This window comes from Pan troglodytes, chromosome 1 (assembly GCF_028858775.2).
Source record: "Pan troglodytes isolate AG18354 chromosome 1, NHGRI_mPanTro3-v2.0_pri, whole genome shotgun sequence".
Taxonomy (NCBI): Eukaryota; Metazoa; Chordata; class Mammalia; order Primates; family Hominidae; genus Pan; species Pan troglodytes.
Window position 1 is genome coordinate 80,832,346 of NC_072398.2, and position 13,577 is coordinate 80,845,922.

Below are 13,577 nucleotides of genomic sequence, written 5' to 3' on the forward strand. Positions count from 1 at the left end.
CCTTTGCCAGAGGAAGACAAAAAAGCAGCTAGTATCATATTAATCTCTCTAAGGAACACTCTGCCCCCAGTCAGTGAAAATAAACTGTTTACATTATTAGGCAGAGCAATTTCAATCTTTGGTCCAGAAAGGCATTCTGGTTTTCTCTTTAGACAATTCATCCTTATTTTTGCATTCCAGGATGAATCCCACATTCCCCGGGAAGAAACACTAGTAGAAAGCTTTTCTTTTGCCCACAACACACAGTACTAATGGCGAGTGAGTGGATGGCGGGTGGAAGAGACAGGAGCAGAGGAAGCTCTACCTCCTCTGGCCCCCAACCTTGAGTAGAGCCTGGGGGTTGTGAGTTTTTCTCTCATTTCAATACAAAGTAAGAAAACAAGAACAAAAGGAAAACAAACCCAAAAAGGTAAGATAAAGTCAGGGTAAGGATGACAGAAAATGTATTCAGGATCTCCTATGCTACATACCTATGAAGCATCACATACAGCAAGGAACAAACAGAAATGGCCTGTGCCTTTACAGAATTAACAATATGATGGAGAAAATAAATGATATAAAGTAAACAACAACTAAGTAATTATCAGTAGTGATAAGTCAATGAAGGCTACTTAAAAGGGTGAAGTGATCAAGAAAAATTTGTGCACAGCAGGGTAGGGAACTCCAGTTAGATGGAGTTGTATAGAACAGCTTCTTTGAGGAGGAGACATTTCAGATGAGACCAAAAGCTCAGCAAGGATGTAGTCGGGGAACAGTTGGCAGAGTGCCAAGCAGAATTACATGTGAGAAGCATGGCTTGAGCCAGGTAGAAATCTCCAGGGAGGCCAGTGTGACCAGAATGTGGTGGTAAAAAGAGCAGAATGAGATGTTCTTTGAGAGAGGGCCAGGCCAGACCATGAGGCCTTAGAAGTCATGATGAAGAATTTGAATGTTCTTCAGCATGAGATAGGAAACAATTGGAGAGTATTAAGTAGGAAAACAGCATGATTGGCTTTGTGTTTGCAAAAAATCTAATTGATTTGTGAAGAATAGGAAAGGGCAAGAGCTGAAGTAAAGAACAAATTAGAGGCTATGATAGCAATTCAGGCAAGAGCTGGTGATGGCTTAGCCTAGGGTAGTGGCAGTGGCCAAAAAGTGAAGTGTACAGGTTCTAGATACACTTTAGAAGTCTATATGACAGAACAACATGAGAGACTGGATATGGGGGTGAGGGAGAGCAGAGAACCATGTGCCTGATCAGAACAATTATTAGATGGCAGGGCCATTTACTGAGATATGGAAGGTGAGGGAGGTGGAAGGGTAGGCAGAGGTACAATTTGGTTAGGAGACTCAAACATTTCAATTTCATACAGCTAACACTGAAAAGAATGTGGCAGGCTGAATAAGGACCCCCTGCAAAAGAGGCCCATTTCCAAATCCCCAGAACCTGTGAGTGTATTACCTCACATGGGAAAAAGGGACTTTTCAAATGTGATTCAGTTAAGGGTCTTGAGATGGGGAGATTAACCTGGGTTATCTGGTGAGCCCAGTGCAATCACAAAAAAAAGAGGGAGGCAGGAGGATCAAAGTCAGAGGAAGAAGATGTAAGGACAGATGCAGAAGTCAGAGGGGAGAGAAGATGCTACACTCCTGGCTTTGAAGATGGAAAAAGGGGCCAGAAGACACGGAATGTAAGAAGTCTCTAGAAGCTGGGAAAGATAAGGAAATAGATTATCCTCTAAAGCCTCCAGAAGGAACATAGTCCTGCCGACACCTTGGCTTTAGTCCAGTGAAACTAATTTTGGGCTTCTGATTCCCCAAACTGTAAGATAATAGGTTTATGTTGTTTTAAACCACTAAGTTTGTGGTAATTTGGTACAGCAGCAATAGGAGACTAATGCAAAGACTATTAGGTATATAAGTGGAGATTTTGAGAAGGCGCTGCTTAGAACTGTGACACAATTGTGGCTCTGAGCTTCCAAGCAGCCAATGCAAAGTGGGGGAATATAATCTGGCATACATTAAACTGTGTCCCTAAAATAAAAGCAAGCCTTGACCTGTGAGAAATTTCCCCCATAAATCTTTATGAGGAAAACGCTGTGAGATACAGTGAACAATGTCTCCCCAAACAGTCTACCAGTAAGATAAAAATCTTTCCTTTAAATAGTTTTACAATCTAGAAGGGACAGAAAGACATGCTTGTGGAATTCCAATACAGAAATGTGAAGTGTTCTGAAGCACCAGTAAGGGAGAAATGAAGAAAAAACAGAACTAAGACTGGAATATGACAAGGATGACCACTTACACTACTGTTATTCAACATAATACTAGAAGTTCTAGCTACAGCAATCAGACAAGAGAAAGAAGTAAAAGACATCCAAACTGGAAAGCAGGAGGTCAAATTATCCTTGTTTGCAGATGATATGATCTTATATTTGGAAAAAACTAAAGACTCTGCCAAAAAACTATTAAAATTTATAAACAAATTAAATAAAGTTGCAGGATACAAAATCAACATACAAAAATCAATATAGCACTTCTATAGGCCAACAGTGAACAATCTGAAAAAGATATCAAAAAAGTAATCCCATTTACAACAGCTACAAATAAAATAAAATATCTAGGAATAATCTTAACCAAAGAAGTGAAAGAGCTCTACGATGAAAACTATAAAACATTGATGTAAGAAATAGAAGAGTACATTAAAAAGTGGGGAGATAAACCATGTTCATGGACTGGAAGAATCAATATTGTTAAAATGTCCATACTACACAAAGCACTCTACAGATTCAATGCAAGCCCAATCAAAATATCAATGACATTCTTCACAGAAATAGAAAAAAAAAATCCTAAAAATTTATATGGAACCATAAAAGATGCAGAATAGCCAAAGCCATCCTGAGCAAGAAGAAAAAAAACTGAAGGAATCATATTACCTGACTTCAAATTATACTAAAGAGATATAGTAACCAAAACAGCATGGTACTGGCATAAAAACAGACACATAGACCAATGGAACAGAATATAGAACCCAGAAATAAATCCTACAGTGAATTCATTTTCGACAGAGGTGCCAAGAACATACATTGGAGAAAGGACAGTCTCTTCAATAGATGGTGCTGACACGAACTGGTAAACCTAAAAGAAATGACCAAATTCCTGAAAACATACAACCTCCCAAGACTGAACCAGGAAGAAATTGAAAGCCTGAACAGATCAATAACAAGTTTCAAAATTGAATTAGTAATAAAAAAATTACCAACCAGAAAAAGCCCAGGGCCAGATGGATTTACAGTTGATTTCTACCAGACATATAAAGAGCTGGTACCAATCCTACTGAAACTATTTCAAAAAATAGAGGAGGAGGAACTCTCCCTAACTCATTCTATGAGGCCAGCATCATTCTGATACCAAAACTTGGCAGAAAAAAAATCTTCAGGCCAATATCCCTGATGAACATACATGCAAAAATCCTTAACAAAATACTAGCAAACCAAATCCAATTCACCACAATCAAGAAAGCTTTATTCCTGGGATGCAAGGTTGGTTCAACATACATAAATCAATAAATGTGATTCATCAAATAAATAGAACTAAAAACAAAATCTGCATGATCATCTCAATAGATGCAGAAAAGGCTCTTGATTAAATTCGACCTCGCTTCATGTTAAAAATCCTCAACAAACTAGGCATGAAAAAGGAACACATCTCAAAATAATAGCCATCTATGACAAACCCACAGCCAACATCATACTGAAGAGGCAAAAGCTGAAAGCATTTCCCTTGAGAACAGAACAAGACAAAGATGCCCACTCTCACCACTCCTATTCAACACAGTACTGGAAGTTCTAGCTGGGGCAATCAGGCAAAAGAAAAATAAAAGGTATCCAAATAGGAAGACAGGAAGTCAAACTATCCTTCTTTGCAGATGATATGATTCTATACCTAGAAAACCCTACAGTCTCTGCCCAAAGGCTCCTAGATATGATAAACAAATTCAGCAAAGTTTCAGGACACAAAATCAGTGTACAAAAGTCACTAGCATTGCTATACACCAACAATGTCCAAGTTGAGAGCTAAATAATGAATGCAATACCATTCACAATAGCCACCAAAAAAAAAAACTAAAACACCTAGGAATATGGCTAACCAGGGATGTGAATGATCACAACAAGAATTACAAAACACTGCTTAAAAAAAAAATCAAAGATGACCCAAACAAATGGAAAAACAGTCTATACTCATGAATAAGAAGAATCAATATTTTTAAATGGCCATACTGTCCAAAGCAATTTACAGATTCAATGCTATTCCTGTAAAACTACCAACATTTTTCACAGATTTTGAAAATATCATTTTAAAATTCATTTGGGACCAAAAAGGAGCCCAAATAGCCAAAGCAATTCTAAGCAAAAAGAACTAAGCTTGAGGCATCACACCACTCAACTTCAAACTGTACTACAAGGCTACAACAGTAATTACAACAGCATGGTATTGGTACAAAAGTCGACACAGAGATCACTGGTTCAGGTTAGAGAACCCAAAAAAAGAAACCATACGCCTACAACCATCTGATCTTCAACAAAGCTGACAATAGCAAGCAATGAAGAAAGGACTCCCTCTTCAACAAATGGTACTGAGATAATTGGCTAGTTATCTCAATCTTCTCAATATGCAGAAGATTGAAACTGGACCACTATTTATCACCAAATATAAAATTCAACTCAAGTTGGATTAAAGACTTAAATGTAAAACCTAAAACTACAAAAACCCTAGATGAAAACCCAGGAAATATCATTCTGGACATTGGTGCTGTCAAAGGCTTCATGATGAAGACTTCAAAAGCAATTGCAACAAAACAAAAATTGGCCAGGTGCAGTGGCTCACACCGGTAATCTCACAAATTTAAGAGGCCAAGGCAGGTGGATCATCTGAGCCCAGGAATTCAAGACCAGCCTGGCCAACATGGTAAAACCCTATCTCTACAAGAAATACAAAACTCAGCTGGGCATGATGGTACATGTCTGTAGTCACAGCTGCTCAGGAGGCTGAGGGGGGAGGACCACTTGAGCCTGGGAGGTGGAAGTTGCAGTGAGTCAAGGACATGCCACTGCACTCCAGCTTGGGTGAGATAGCATGACCCTGTCTCAAAAAAAGAAAAAAAAAAAAAGATTAAAAGTGGGACCTAACTAAACTTAAGAGCTTCTGCACAGCAAAAGAAACTATCAATAGAATAAACAGGCAACCTACAGAATGGGAGAAAATAATTTGCAAACTATGCTTCTGACAAAGGTCTAATATCCAGCATCTATAAAGAATTTAAATAAATCAACAAGCAAAAAAAAATATTTATTAAAAAATGGGCAAAGGACATGAACAGACACTTCTCAAAAGAAGACATACAAGCAGCCAACAAGCATATGAAAAAATGCTCAATATCACTAATCATTAGAGAAACCCAAATCAAAACCACAATTAGATACAATCTCACACCAGTCTGAATGGCTATTACTAAAAAGTCAAAAAGTAACAGATGCTAGTGAGATTGTGGAGAAAAGAGAATGCTTATACACTGCTGGTGGGAATTGTGTAAATTAGTGTAGTCACTGTGGAAAGCAGTCTAGAGATTTCTCAAAGAACTTAAAATAGAACTACCATCAGACCCAGCAATTTCATTACTGTGTGTATACCAAAAGAAATATAAACCATTCTCCATAAAGACACATGCACAAGAATGTTCATCACAGCACTATTCACAAGCAAAGACATGGAATCAACCTGGATTCCCACCAGTGGTGGACTGGATAAAGAAAATGTGGTTCATATACACCTTGGAATACTATACAGCCATAAGAATGAGATCATGTCTTTTGCAGCAACATAGACAGTCATTATCCTAAGTGATTTAACACAGAACAGAAAATCAGATTCTACATGTTCTCACTTATAAGAGGGAGCTAAACACTGAGTACACACAGATACAAAGAAGAGAACAATAGATACTGGGGCCTACTTGAGGCTGGAGGGTGGGAAGAGGGTGAGGATTGACAAACTACTATAGGCATTATGCTAATTACCTAGGTCACAAAATTAGCTGTACATCAAACCCTGAAACATGCAATTTACCCATGTAACAAACCTGCACATGTACCCCTTGAGCCTAAAAGTTGGAAAGAAAAATATTTTAAAATAAAATAAAAATTTGGGGTCAACAGAAAAGAATGTTATGATAAATAAATACATAATGCTGAGAAAACTGAATATCCACATGCAGAAGAATTAAACTAAACCCCTATCTCTCCCCATATACAAAAATCAAATCAAAAGGGATTAAAGACTTAAATCTAAGACCTCAAACTATGAAACTATTAATACTAACAGAAAACATGGGGAAAACTCTCCAGGACATTGGTCTGAGCAAAGATTTCTTCGGTAATACCACAAAACCACAGACAACCAAAGCAAAAATAGACAAATGAGATCACATTAAGTTATTAATAAAAACCTTCTGCACAGCAAAGGAAATAATCCACAAAGTGAAGTGACAACCCACAGAATAGGAGAAAATATTTGCAAACCAGAATTATTAAGGGATTAATAGCCACAATATATCAGGAGCTCAAAAAACTCAACTGGAAAAATAATCTAATAATCTGATTTTAAAATAGGCAAAAGATCTGAATAGACATTTCTCAAAAGAAGACATACAAATGGCAAATGAAAAGTGCTTGACACCACTGATGATCAGAGAAATGAAAATGAAAACTACAATGAGATATCATTTCATCCCAGTTAAAATGGCTTTTATCCAAAATACAGGCAATAGCAAATGCTGGTGAGGATGTGGAAAAAAGGGAACCCATACACACTGTTGGTGTGAATATAAATCAGTGCAACCACTATGGAGAACAGTATGGAGGTTCCCCAAAAAACTAAAAATAGAATTACCATACGATCCAGCAATCCCACTTCTAGGTATATACCCCCAAAGAAAAGAAATCAGTTTTTTTAAGACATACCTGCACTCCCATGTTTATTGCAGCACTCTTCACAATAGCCAAGATTTGGAAGCAACCTAAGTGTCCATTAACAGACAAATAGATAAAGAAAATCTGGTACATATACACAATGGAGTACTATTCAGCCATAAAAAAAGAATAAAAGCCTGTCATTTGCAACAACATGAATGGAACTGGAGGTCATTATGTTAAGTGAACTAAGCCAGGCACGGAAAGAGAAATTTTGCATGTTCTCACTAATGTATGAGAGCTAAAAATTAAAACAATTGAATTCAGAGAGTAGAATGCTGTTTACCAAAGGCTGGGAAGTGTAGTGGGAGAGTAGTAGGAAGTAGAGATGGTTAATGGGCACAAAAATATAATTAGATAGAATGAATAAAATCTAGTTGTATTGTTGACTACAGTCAATAATAATTTATTGTATATTTTTAAATAACTAAAAGAGTATAATTGAAATGTTTATAACCACAAAGAAATGACAAATGCTTGATTGAGGTGATGGATATCCCATTTACCCTGTTTTGATTTTTATGCGTCGTATGCCTATATCAAAATCTCATGTGCCCCATAAATATATATACCTACTAGGTACCCATAACATTAATTTTTTTTTTTTTTTTTTTTTTTTTTTTGAGACAGAGTCTTACTCTGTCACCCAGGCTGGAGTGCAGTGGCATGATCTTGGCTCACCGCAACCTCCACCTCCCAGGTTCAAGCAATTCTCCTGCCTCAGCCTCTCGAGTAGCTGGGATTACAGGGGCTCACCACCGTGCCTGGCTAATTTTTGTATTTTTAGTGGAAATAGGGTTTGACCATGTTGGCCAGGCTGGTCTCCAACTCCTCTCCTCAAGTGATCCACCCGCCTCAGCCTCCCAAACTGCTGGGATTACAGGCATGAGCCACTGCACCCAGCCTAAAAATAAAATATTTTTGAACAATTTTTTAAAGTGAAGAAAATGACTGCCTTTTAGCCCTATGAGTAAATAAAACAATAACAAGATTTTATAATCTAATCTTTTAAATTTAACAACATACAAAGAATATTTTTCCCATGTCACCAAATAATTTTCTACATTATTTTGACACTTGCAAATTATCCCATCTTATAAATGAGCCATTTTTTAACCAATCTAATATTCTTATGTATTTACTTTTTTTTTATAAGTTTAAACAATTAAAATTCCAGATAATAAATATTTAGGAACATCCATAATTGTTTTCTTACACTGTATTTTTTAGAAGTAGTGTTGACAATAATAAAACATGCTGATCATATTTACATCTCATTTATAACAATCTTGTAAGTGGTATAATTATACCCATTTTATAGGTGAGAAACTTGAAGGTCACAGTGGTTAAGTAACTTGACCACAAGTATCTAGACAATGACTACTAAGGCAGGTATTTAAGCCCAGGGAGTTCCAAACAGATAGACTTCATTTTAACCCTTCGATTTCCAGGAATTCATTCATTCAGAGACACAATGAGAAAATCAGGAGATTCTAATTATCTCCATAATATAGATGAAAAAAACAGGTAAGAAAGGAAAAAAGGACTTGTCCAATATTCAATGAACCAGGAGAAGAGTTAGAAAAGGAATGACTCAGCCAGGCACGGTGGCTCACGCCCGTAATCCTAACACTTTGGGAGGCCAAGGCAGGTAGATCACTTGAGGTCAGGAGTTCAAAGCCAGCCTGGCCAACATGGTAAAACCCCGTCTCTACTAAAAATACAAAAAAAATTAGCCTGGCATCGTGGCAGGCACCTGTAATCCCAGCTACTCGGGAGGTTGAGGGAGGAGAATAGCTTGAACCCAGGAGGCTTGCAGTGAGCCGAGATCATGCCGCTGTGCTCCATTCTGGGTGCCAGAGCGAGACTCCATCTCAAAAAAAACAATGAATGACTCCCCCCGCCAATTAATCTCCATCTGAGCACAGAGTACCAAGGTGTACAAATCATGTCACTTTTAGGGAACCAGCAAGAAAGACTTTGTCATGAGTGGTCTCAATTCCCTTGTCAGGCTGGGTTAATAGAAAACTAGCAGGTGGAGCTCCTCCATCCCACTGTATTTCCCTTAACCATAAAAATTCTTTTCTACCTGTTATATATTGGGCTGCCATGGAAGGTTTTGTTATGAAGAAAAAATAAGTGAGAAAGTGTTTTCATATTTTCTAAATTAGATATAAAAGTTTCTTAAAATGTTTCCAAATCTCTGGACTAAATAATGTCTAAGGTATTTCCCAACTCTAACAATCTAACATTTCCTCTGATATGTATTGATGGTGTAAGGAAAATGGCTGTGCTTCAGTCAGGAGTAGGCTGAGGTAGACATCCAGTACAGCATGACACACTGGGTTTGGAGTGCAGGCACACAATCCTATGCATTATATAATCACATGTATGTAGTCATTTGATGTAACCAGTTTGTGTGAGATGGTACCTGGCTTTGAGCCATTATTGTCTGTGAGTAGTATAACTACACTGCTGACTCTGTAGGAGGGGAGAGAATAAAGCCATGTCCCAACTGCCTATGGTCCCTTGAGTGTTCTTTCAGCTACCCACCACCAATCCACCAACTCCACTTGGACCTCAGCTCGGGCTGGAACATGACAATTGGCATAGTCAGCAGGATCCCAAGGTGAGTGAGTGAGTCCTTGGCCCCGATGATCCCGGGTGGGCCATGTGGCCCCAGCATGGGTTATGGTACCCGGTGGCAGCTGTGGTGCTAGGATGGGCCCCAGTGGAAACATGGGCGGTGGTGGACAGGTCTCCCATGAGCATGGAGAAGGGGCTGAAGCACCTGGAAGGATAGAGCACCAACAAGGAGCGGCTTTTGCCGGCAGAGTTGGATGGGCGTTTTTGACTGTACTACGGGAAGCACACACTCAGTCCCTGCGGGATGCACACAGGTAAAGGCACCTCCAGGCACAAGCAGAGTGCCAGGAGGCCCGGATACACAGCTTGGAATGAGAATTAGGAGCTGCCATTAGTGTGGGCCTGGGCCCACCATCCCAGCCAGAGACCCTCGCTTGTTCTGATACCTAGGAGGAAGAACCCCTGTTTCGGGCTCGCCCAGTTGTCTGTCAGAAAATAGAGCATGAACACCTGTTGGAGCCCCACAAATGGCGGGCACAGGGACCCCTACCATGACGGAGCACACGTCATGCAGTGCCTATACCCCAACTGAGTTGCGGGAATTAGGTAAACAGCTTTGGCAGCGCTTGGGGGAACCCCTACCCGCCTGGACGCTTCACCTTTGGGATGAGGGAGCCAACAGTATCGTCTGCTTCACCTCTGAAATGGAAAAGTAGACCTCCATTATGACCCATCTCTCCCTGCGTCACTGATTGCAGGTAAGCAGGCAGTTAGCACAGGGGCAAGGCGATCACACTCTAATTGAATAGCTGATGGTAGCCATATGAACGGTATGGAACAATTAGCATAGGGGCAAGGCAACCACACTCTAATTGAATAGCTGATCGGCATGGAACAATGCCAGAAAAATATCAGAAACTATGAGTAAATAGCAGTTGTATACAGATTTGGTGCAAGTAATTCAGGAGATGGGTATGTGGCAGGCTATGTTCAATCTGAATACCCGAGGGCCAGCTGATGAACACTTTACCTCCCACATGAGGGACCTTGTGTTAGGCTCTGCACTCCCGAGTGCCTTCAGCTCCCAGGCCGTTGTTCTCACTCTGTATGTGGGGCACCACATACATGAGGTGACTACCACCATGGCGGTCCTTAGGGAAGCAGAGGACCATCATTTGGGACCAGGGAGTCAGTGCCACAAAAAAGGAGAAGGTACCTGTTCCACAGGGGGCCACCTCATGGGACAAAATGGGACCCCAATGGGTGACCCACATGCAGATGTGGATTGATTTGATTTTGGCTGGGGCTGACCAAGAGAAAATTGATACGCAATCCAATGAAGTCCTGTTAACTTTGTGGAGGCAATTGTTCCCGAAGCAGCAATTCCAGAAAGTGCCCAAGAGGGAGAAGAACGATGCTGCTGGACCCAGTCCCACCCAATGCTCCAGCTCAAGGACTACTTGCAAACGGGCGGAGGTAGCCTTTTGTGTTTGATTAGGGAACTGGCCGAGGTGCCCGGCTTGGGGGGATACCAGACAACCAAAGGCCACATGTGAAATAGGCAATCCACTGGTCCCTCACCAGCGTATGGTGGGTGCTGGCACTGGTAGACATCAGTGCAGATTGTAGCCTCGTCTATGGAAACCTGAATAAATTTCTGGGCAAGGTTACATATACAGATGGCTATGGAGGCCGGTCAGTGAAAGTGAAACCTGTATCTTTGCACCTTGGCATCAGCCACTTAGCTCTCCACTTATAATTGCATATGTCTCTCCCATACCTGAATACATTCTGGGGGTGGATATTTTACATGGCTTGGCTTTACAAACCACAGCCAGAGAATTCAGACTCCAAGTACTTGTGGTTAAGCTGGTACCGTGTGGACATACGCATCGCCAGCCCCAGGTCCTGCCATAACCCTGACAAGTTACTTCCACCCATCAAAACTGCTTTCCAGGTGAGCATACAGAGAAAACTGAGACTATTAAGGAGTTAGAGGAGGTGCAGATAGTGCGTGGCACCCACAGCCCCTACAATGCTCTGGTATGACCAGTCAGAAAGCCTGATGGAACTTGGCAAATGATGGTGGATTACTGAGAACTAAATAAAGTAACACTCCCTTTACATGCAGCTGTACTGTCTATCACTGATTTGATAGGCCGCTTGACGACGGAATTGGGACAGTACCGCTATGTGGTAGACTTGCCAATACATACTTCTCAATTGACATTGCTCCAGAGAGCCAGGAACAGTTTGCTTTCACATGGAAAGGGCAACAAGGGACTTTCACAGTGTTGAGGCAGGACTATGTGCATAGCCCCAGCATACGTCATTGTCTCATTGCCATGGATTTAGCCACCTAGAAATGTCCAAAGGGGGTCCACCTATTCCATTATATTGATGATATTATGTTAACCTCTGATTCTCTTGCAGATTTAGAAGCAGCGGCACCCCTCTTGCAATAACATTTGGCAGCACGCATTTGGGCTATCAACGAATCCAAGGTCCAAGGGCCTGGATTCCAAGGCCCTGGATTCCAAGGTCCAAGGGTCTGCCAAATTCTTGGGAGTTATCTGCTGAGGTAAGAAGAAGGGCATACCAGAGGCCGTTGATAAAATTCAGCATATCCCCAGCCCACAATGATGAAGCAGCTACAGACTTCTGTGGGCCTCTTAGGATATTGGCGGGCATTCCTGCCCCCATTTAGCTCAGATGGTAAAACCATTGTATCAGTTGACAAAAAAGGGAGCTACCTGGGATTGGGACAATGATGCTGAAATGGTTTTTCTGGCAGCCAAGTGGGCCATACAGCAAGCACAGGCCCTACGAGTAATTAACCCAGGGTGCTCATTTGAACTTGATGTGCATGTGACCGCAGATGGTTTTGGCTGGGGCCTATGGCAGCGCATGGAGCACTTTAGAACACCAGTAGGCTTTTGGTCCCAACTTTGGAAGGGAGCTGATTTCTGGTATCTCTCGATAGAGAAGCAATTAGCAGCTGCATATGCTGCCCTTCAGACTTGTGAGTGTGACAGGAAGGGCTACAGTCATCGACTGAATGACTTACCCAATAGCGGGGTGGGTACATTCATGGGTAACCACCCCCTGGACTGGGATGGCACAGACATCCACCTTAGCAAAGTGGGGCACCTACTTAGAACAGTGGAGCACACTGAGTACAAGCCCCTTAGCAGCAGAATTACAAGAAGTCTTGGGACCTGTAGTTCCAATGTAAGATAAGGCTATGGGTCAGCCTGAGGTACTCTTAAACCCTGAGCCATCACTGTTTAAAGAAGGGCACCCCCCATTCCTGATGGGGCATGGTATATGGATGGGTCCAGCTGGGGTGCTACTGCTGCCTGGACAACTGTCATGGTCCAGCCTAGTACTGAAACCATATGGTTTGATACTGGGTGTAGACAAAGTAGTCAGTGGACTGAACTCAGGGCAGTATGGATGGTGATCACCAAGGAGGAGACACCTGTGGTAATCTGCACTGACAGCTGGGCAGCTTATCGAGGCCTGACCTTGTGGTTAACTACCTAGAAGTTACAGAATTGGCTAGTTGGCCACCTGCCCATTTGGGGCCAGGCCATGTGGCAAAACCTATGGGAAATGGGCCACCATAAAGATGTAACTATTTATCATGTGTCAGGCCCTGTGTTTTTGGCTGCCCCTGGCAATGATGAGGCAGATACCTTGGCCAAGATCCAGTGGTTGGAGTCAGCACCTACACAAGATATAGCCCTATGCCTGCACCAAAAATTGGGCCATGCGGGGGATAAACTAATGCAACAGGTCAGTAAGCGCTGGAGTCTATCCTTGCCAACATAAGATATCTGGGAGGCCTGCCAGAAGTGCCCAGCATGCACACGGACATACACCAGACAGGCAGCTGCCTAGGGTTACACAACAAGTGATGGTAGGGTGGATGCCCTTGGCTAGATGGCAAATAGACTACATTGAGCCGCTTCCAAGGTCACA

At 41.5% G+C, this 13,577-nt stretch overlaps 1 protein-coding gene across 1 annotated transcript in view; it reads right to left on the reverse strand.

Moving 5' to 3' along the window:
- TBX19 (T-box transcription factor 19) overlaps window positions 1-7,054 on the reverse strand; it is a 41,224-nt gene extending 34,170 nt beyond the window's left edge. Inside the window, exon 1 of the mRNA XM_063811556.1 lies at window positions 6,999-7,054. The gene's annotated coding sequence lies outside the window, so the exon portion shown is untranslated. The remainder of the gene's footprint in view (window positions 1-6,998) is intronic.
- Between the last annotated feature and the right edge of the window lie 6,523 nt (window positions 7,055-13,577).